Source organism: Schistocerca cancellata, chromosome 11, assembly GCF_023864275.1.
Source record: "Schistocerca cancellata isolate TAMUIC-IGC-003103 chromosome 11, iqSchCanc2.1, whole genome shotgun sequence".
Classification (NCBI taxonomy): Eukaryota; Metazoa; Arthropoda; class Insecta; order Orthoptera; family Acrididae; genus Schistocerca; species Schistocerca cancellata.
Genome location: NC_064636.1, coordinates 146407671 through 146413670, shown reverse-complemented (window position 1 = coordinate 146413670; position 6000 = coordinate 146407671). Strand labels below are relative to the sequence as shown.

The 6000-nt window shown below is 39.2% G+C and overlaps 1 protein-coding gene across 1 annotated transcript in view; it reads left to right on the top strand.

Moving 5' to 3' along the window:
* The first annotated feature begins 998 nt into the window (after window positions 1-998).
* LOC126108686 (zinc finger protein OZF-like) overlaps window positions 999-6000 on the top strand; it is a 106053-nt gene continuing 101051 nt past the window's right edge. Inside the window, exon 1 of the mRNA XM_049914006.1 lies at window positions 999-1257. The gene's annotated coding sequence lies outside the window, so the exon portion shown is untranslated. The remainder of the gene's footprint in view (window positions 1258-6000) is intronic.

The window sequence follows — 6000 nt, the reverse complement described above, 5'->3', positions numbered from 1 at the left end:
ATTTATCCTAACTAACTGTACATCATGATCAGAGGGCACATTAGTTACTTGGCAGGCAAATAGTCATTTTCTTGCTTTGATCTTCACCAAAGAAAACATTATCAATTAGGGCCCTACTGTCTTTACCCAACCGTGTTACTGAAATGAAACTGTAGGACAAAATAGTGTTTCCGGATCACTTTTCCTATCAGAATTCGTAAGAAAATCTACATCTTAATCACTATAGGCTATTGAGGTTTGCTGCTGTCTGACAATGGTACGGTGAGCAAAAATTTAAAATTTCCCAGTGAAGATCTATATATAGTTACAATTAAAAACGAACCATTTTTGTATTAATTAACAAGCACAAACTTAATGTGAATTGATCACTACAAAATCTACAATCTTTTAAAATTATTCAGTAACGGACCTGAAGTAAAACCGCTGCATTGTGCTTGCAGTACATTTTCACGCGTACGAGTTACGCTATTTCACTAAACACTACTGTTAGTTCTGAAATGGATTCCACTTCATTTTCACAGCACTTATGTAATTTTTTTCTCGAGTGCCGTAGTTCCGTGAAACATTTTCTCAACGTGTAGTCGATTAGCAATATTATTGGCACGATTTCAGGCAAATACTTAAGCTCCTTATTGTATCAACCACTCAATGTAATGAAATCACGCGTACGAGCCTTGAAAACGATATCATATAAATAAATGATTTGAATTCATGCAACTGATGGACACTGTAATAAGAAATGTCGTCGCGGCTTTGAACGTTGAGTTTTGACTGGTTGACTCTGCAGCTGGATCGCCAAGACTCACACGACAATATTCTGCGTGGCAGCTTAGCGTTTTACGGTATTTTTAGTTACTGGGTTCTTAAAAACGGATGGAACGCTTAACTCAAGTTTAGTTTGCATTTTGCAGCAGCTGCAGATACAAGGCAGCACCGCCAGCGTGACAAGTCACTGTCTAGCCACCCACAAGTGAGGTTAGTTCAACGCCCCATACAGGTGGCGTCGGTTAGAATCTGTGGACGACGTATCTATAGTATAGTCCAAGATAAAGAATTTCCGGAGATCACTGGGAATTTCTGACGCCATAAGCGAGAAGCCAGCGACTTCAGTACTCCGCGGTATTAAAATGTCGAAAATATCGTGAGTGGCATGAGAATAATTCATCGAAATAAAAACATATATTGTGTAAATATGGTTACCTGTGTTGCCTACAGACCCACAAAAAGAAGCGGAAAATCAGCTGTTACCTTCTTTAGGTACGTGCTTTAGCTAATAAGTTGGTTTAAATGTTGACTTCATTGCAGTGTTTCTTTCACCGGATTGAAACTAATTTTCCATGTCGTAACAGAAACTGTCCTGTCGTTATAGAAATGCGTATATTCTCAGGTTAAAATATCCTCTGTGTAGCTTTATTAAGTTGTTACCTAAGTTAATGCTGTCCCCATTGGTTATGGCTGTCAGAAAATAAACAAAAATGTAGTTTATAAGGGCGAGGGCGGTATTTAGCATTGTGTTTGCTAGGTTGGGCGTGTACTACCAACTTTGGTGCTCCTGCAACGTTAACGAACAATTTCGAATAATCATTACTAAAATAATGTTTTGGGGTGTGTGTCGCTTGTTCTTACCTGTTTTGAAGTGAGTGATTAGGCAACAGGAGGTTCGAACACGACCACAAAAAGATCCACGATTGCTATGGCCGTGTGTGTCTGTGTGTGTGTGTGTGTGTGTGTGTGTGTGTGTGTGTTTAAATTTTCGTTTGTTTGTGCTTGCTGCCACGAGAAAGTGACTGAAGTCGATGAATGTAACGTATGATCAGATGGTTTACAAGGAACGTACTAGGACATGTCGAAGACTGCTAAGTGATATGACTCTTTTTAGGTCAGATTTAGATGTATGGTGAATTTTCGAAATTCAATTGCCGCCATACATTATTAACAACCTGCATTTACTGACATAAAATTATGTGAAAGCTCAAAGTCTGCAAGATAATGAGTAACTGCATACACATTTACCTTGATTGCACAAATAAATGAAAGTATGTTTGTGTCCTTTCATCAAGTCGTAAGTTTACTTGCCAAATATTAAAGACAGCTGTACACTTTCATCTGTTTTACTATCCGAGCCGAGTGTTATTCTACCTGTTTTACTATCCGAGCCTAGTGGTATTCTACCTATTTTACTATCCGAGCCTAGTGGTATTCTGTTTTTTACTACTACGTGATTTCCTTCATTCTGCAGCTGCAAACGTATTTCGAAACGCAGTTACAGCCATCCGTGGGATTGGAAACAATATTTCTGGCCAGCTACAGCATTTGAGCGCTGCGCTGTGCGTAGTGTATATTCAGAGATGTGATTTCGTCTGCAACTATTATGTTATTTTGTAAACAATTTAACAATGGAGTGGGTAAGGGAGCACGTTGTACACTTTGCATCGCTCTGTCGGGGTGAGGAGCACATATGGAATGTACGAGCTCAAGGTCGGGAAGTGCGAAACCAAAACCACATAAAATTGCTGCTGTTTTTGACACCTGCACAGAGAAGAAGATTGATCTGTTGTCGTGCAATACCGAAGGGAGCAGATAAAGGTGGAGAACACCAAGAGATAGGGCAGTGGCGCGGATGCAGTATACAAACCTCTGATGTGGTTTTCCGTTCTTGCAGTTAATGGATAACGTACGCAAACCAAAAGAGAAAACAGGCAGGAAATACAGAAGCGTCCGATTCCACCCGTCTGCTTTGACCCATGACGTCACAAATGTGGCGGAAACGACCATACACTAAGACTCCAATATGGCGCCTATATCGTCATTACGTAAACGTGACCACAAACACCAAAATACATTGAAAAACCAACACACACACATGTTCCACAAAAAACCCAATGAAACTAACGAGACAAGCGTGGGAAATTGGCGGTTTCTGGGTGGGGACAAAGTAGATATAAACAAATTTAGACACACACCACCATACCAAACCACACAAAACTCCCCAAATTCCACGAAATACAATATCTTCTGGAATCAGACACTTCCCTTGACCTATATAGCTCAACAGCAGCTTCAGATTCCACAAATTGGAATCGAACACTTCGCTTGACCTATATAGCTCAATAGCAACTCCCAATACCGGAACACCCCACAGCCACACTTCCCTTGACCTGTTATCCTTACAACATCTCCACACAGCAGTCCCTGGTCTGAGACGCCGTAACTTTAGTAAGCCTCATTTCTTCACGACATACTAAACACTTCACGACTTCATCAAAAAATACGAACAGTTGAAGAAACTTTATTAGAGACAATGCACTGACCCCCCATCATCGCCAACAACCAAAACTGTTGACCTTGTCAGATATATCCATACCTACCAAAGACATAAAAAAAGCAGTTTACCAAAATTCACACACGATGAACATAAAAAAACTACAATAACGTCGAAATAACAAAACTAAAATCATTAACTCCCTGAAAAATATTCCACTGAAAGCACAGCCCCCATACCACACGTGTGCAGTGCTATCATGCAAATGAACCCCATACGTCACGTAACACGCTACCCATCAACACACCACCAGAACCACCCACGGCAACAATACGCCACTTATAAACGCGATACACACGCAAACTAAACCAAAAACATCCCTTAACACACCACCAGATAGCATCACCGATCACATCAAAACGACACCTACAAACACCCCACTCTCACAAACTAAATTCCGCGCCGTCGTGACGTCACACACAACAGCCGCTTTACGTCACGGGTGAAAGCCGACGGGTGGGATCGGATGCTTCGGTCGACCCAACAGGCACCGTCGAGAAAGAAATACGCAGATTTATGTTTACTTGTATTTTTAATATTTTGTAATGTACAGGAACATTCATCATACTTCTTTTGCCACGGTGAACTTAAAAAATGAATTGCAAATTCGTCAAAACTTTGAGTTAAAAGCCGTCTCTGGTATGTTGTGGGGTACACCAAAAATAGATGCAGTGTCATTTATTTTTGCAAAAAGTTTGGTCTGTGAAGAATGTTTATAGCTTCCTTCTGAATACCTGTACATTATTAATTTCCTCTTTTACGTTGACAGGAAGCGTATTGTATACTTATATTCCTGTCTCAGTAACTGCATTGTGTACTTCTGTGAGAGCTCCAGAGCCTTGTTGGAAATTTTTCATCCATCCTGTGTCACCGTGTGGTTATCACAGTGTGTATGAAACAATTCCAATTCTAAATACCCAGAAAGACTCGATGAAATACTGTGCTGCATGTATTTTTAGTAACTTCTTGCTGAAATAATCAGCAACCAGTTTTGCAAAGGAAATTTTATTTCCTCTTCCGGTTTCAGGCATCTAACACCTTTCTTAAGAAGGTTTTAATTATCGCCTTATGTGCTAGTGTCAAAATTAAGATGTATGTTGCGCATTGCTGTTGTTCATAGCACCTGTACAAAACTGGTATAATGAAACCAAAGAAATGCAGAAATTGTGACAAAGCTGTGACAAATTTAACTTTCTGGAGATGTCACTAGGTGCCTGAAACAGGTACAGGAAGTAAAATTTCTTTGCTACACCTAGTTGCTGATTATTTCAACAAACATAAAATACTAATCTTTTATTAATCCTGTATATCAGGGGTAATTTCACTATTTCTGAAGTTTGATAACTTTCTCAGTTCCTGCTGTTTTCCCCAGAAGGTTATACCATAGGGCATTATAGAATGGAAATGTGAAAAATATGACAATAGCGTTATTTGAAAAATGTGTCTCACTGCAAAGCTTTCTCAGCTTAGCTTTACTTGTTTTGCATAGACCTATACAGGAGTTTTGCTATTTGTGGAGCAAAATAACTCATGATGGTCAAAGTAGTGAGGTTATAAAATGTAGACTGGCAATGGCAAGGAAAGCGTTTCTGAAGAAGAGAAATTTGTTAACATCGAGTATAGATTTAAGTGTTAGGAAGTCGTTTCTGAAAGTATTTGTATGGAGTGTAGCCATGTATGGAAGTGAAACGTGGACTATAAATGGCTTGGACAAGAAGAGAATAGAAGCTTTCGAAATGTGGTGCTATAGAAGAATGCTGAAGATTAGATGGGTAGATCACATAAATAAAGAGGATTGGGGAGAAGAGAAATTTGTGGCACAACTTGACTAGAAGAAGGGCTCGGTTGGTAGGACATGTTCTGAGGCATCAAGGGATCACCAATTTAGTATTGGAGGGCAGCGTGGAGGGTAAAAATCGTAGGGGGAGACCAAGAGATGAATACACTAAGCAGATTCAGGGGGATGTAGGGTGCAGTAGGTACTGGGAGATGAAGAAGCTTGCACAGGATAGAGTAGCATGGAGAGCTGCATCAAACCAGTCTCAAGACTGAAGACGACAACAACAACAAAGAACACCACATTAGTGGTACTTACAAATACTATTGTTAGAATTGGAAGTATTCTAAGTATTTTGACTACTCTGAATGGAATTCTGTAACATTATAATAACACTGATTGCTAAGAAACTCTGTGGAGACATTTTAAAGCAGGCTCCACATGAGCTTTTTAAAGTCTTTGGAAGTTTGTCATTTCTAAATCTTCGTCTAGCAATCTAGCAAACCACCATCAGGTGCAAGGCTAGAAAGTGTGACCTTCATATAATAGGGGCTCTTGTCTGGATCTTCAGCGTTATGCCTTTCCAGTTGATAATCAGAATCCCGTGTAATATTATAAATATGTACATCTTTATTTAAACTATTGCACTGTTTTTATTTTAAAATTAATGGAACAGCTTTACAAATATATGTTGGTTACAGTGTTATAAATTCTTACGTTTGCCATACTTCAATTCCATATGTGAGGTATGGGTACATTAAAACATAGTAGATCACACTGAACTTCTTGAGCTTACCTGTTTGTATACCCAGAGACCCAGCAATTTTGTATATAGAGTTTCATTAATTATCTGATTGTTTATCTCCATCTCTGGAAAAAAAAAGAAAGAAAAAAAAGCTTA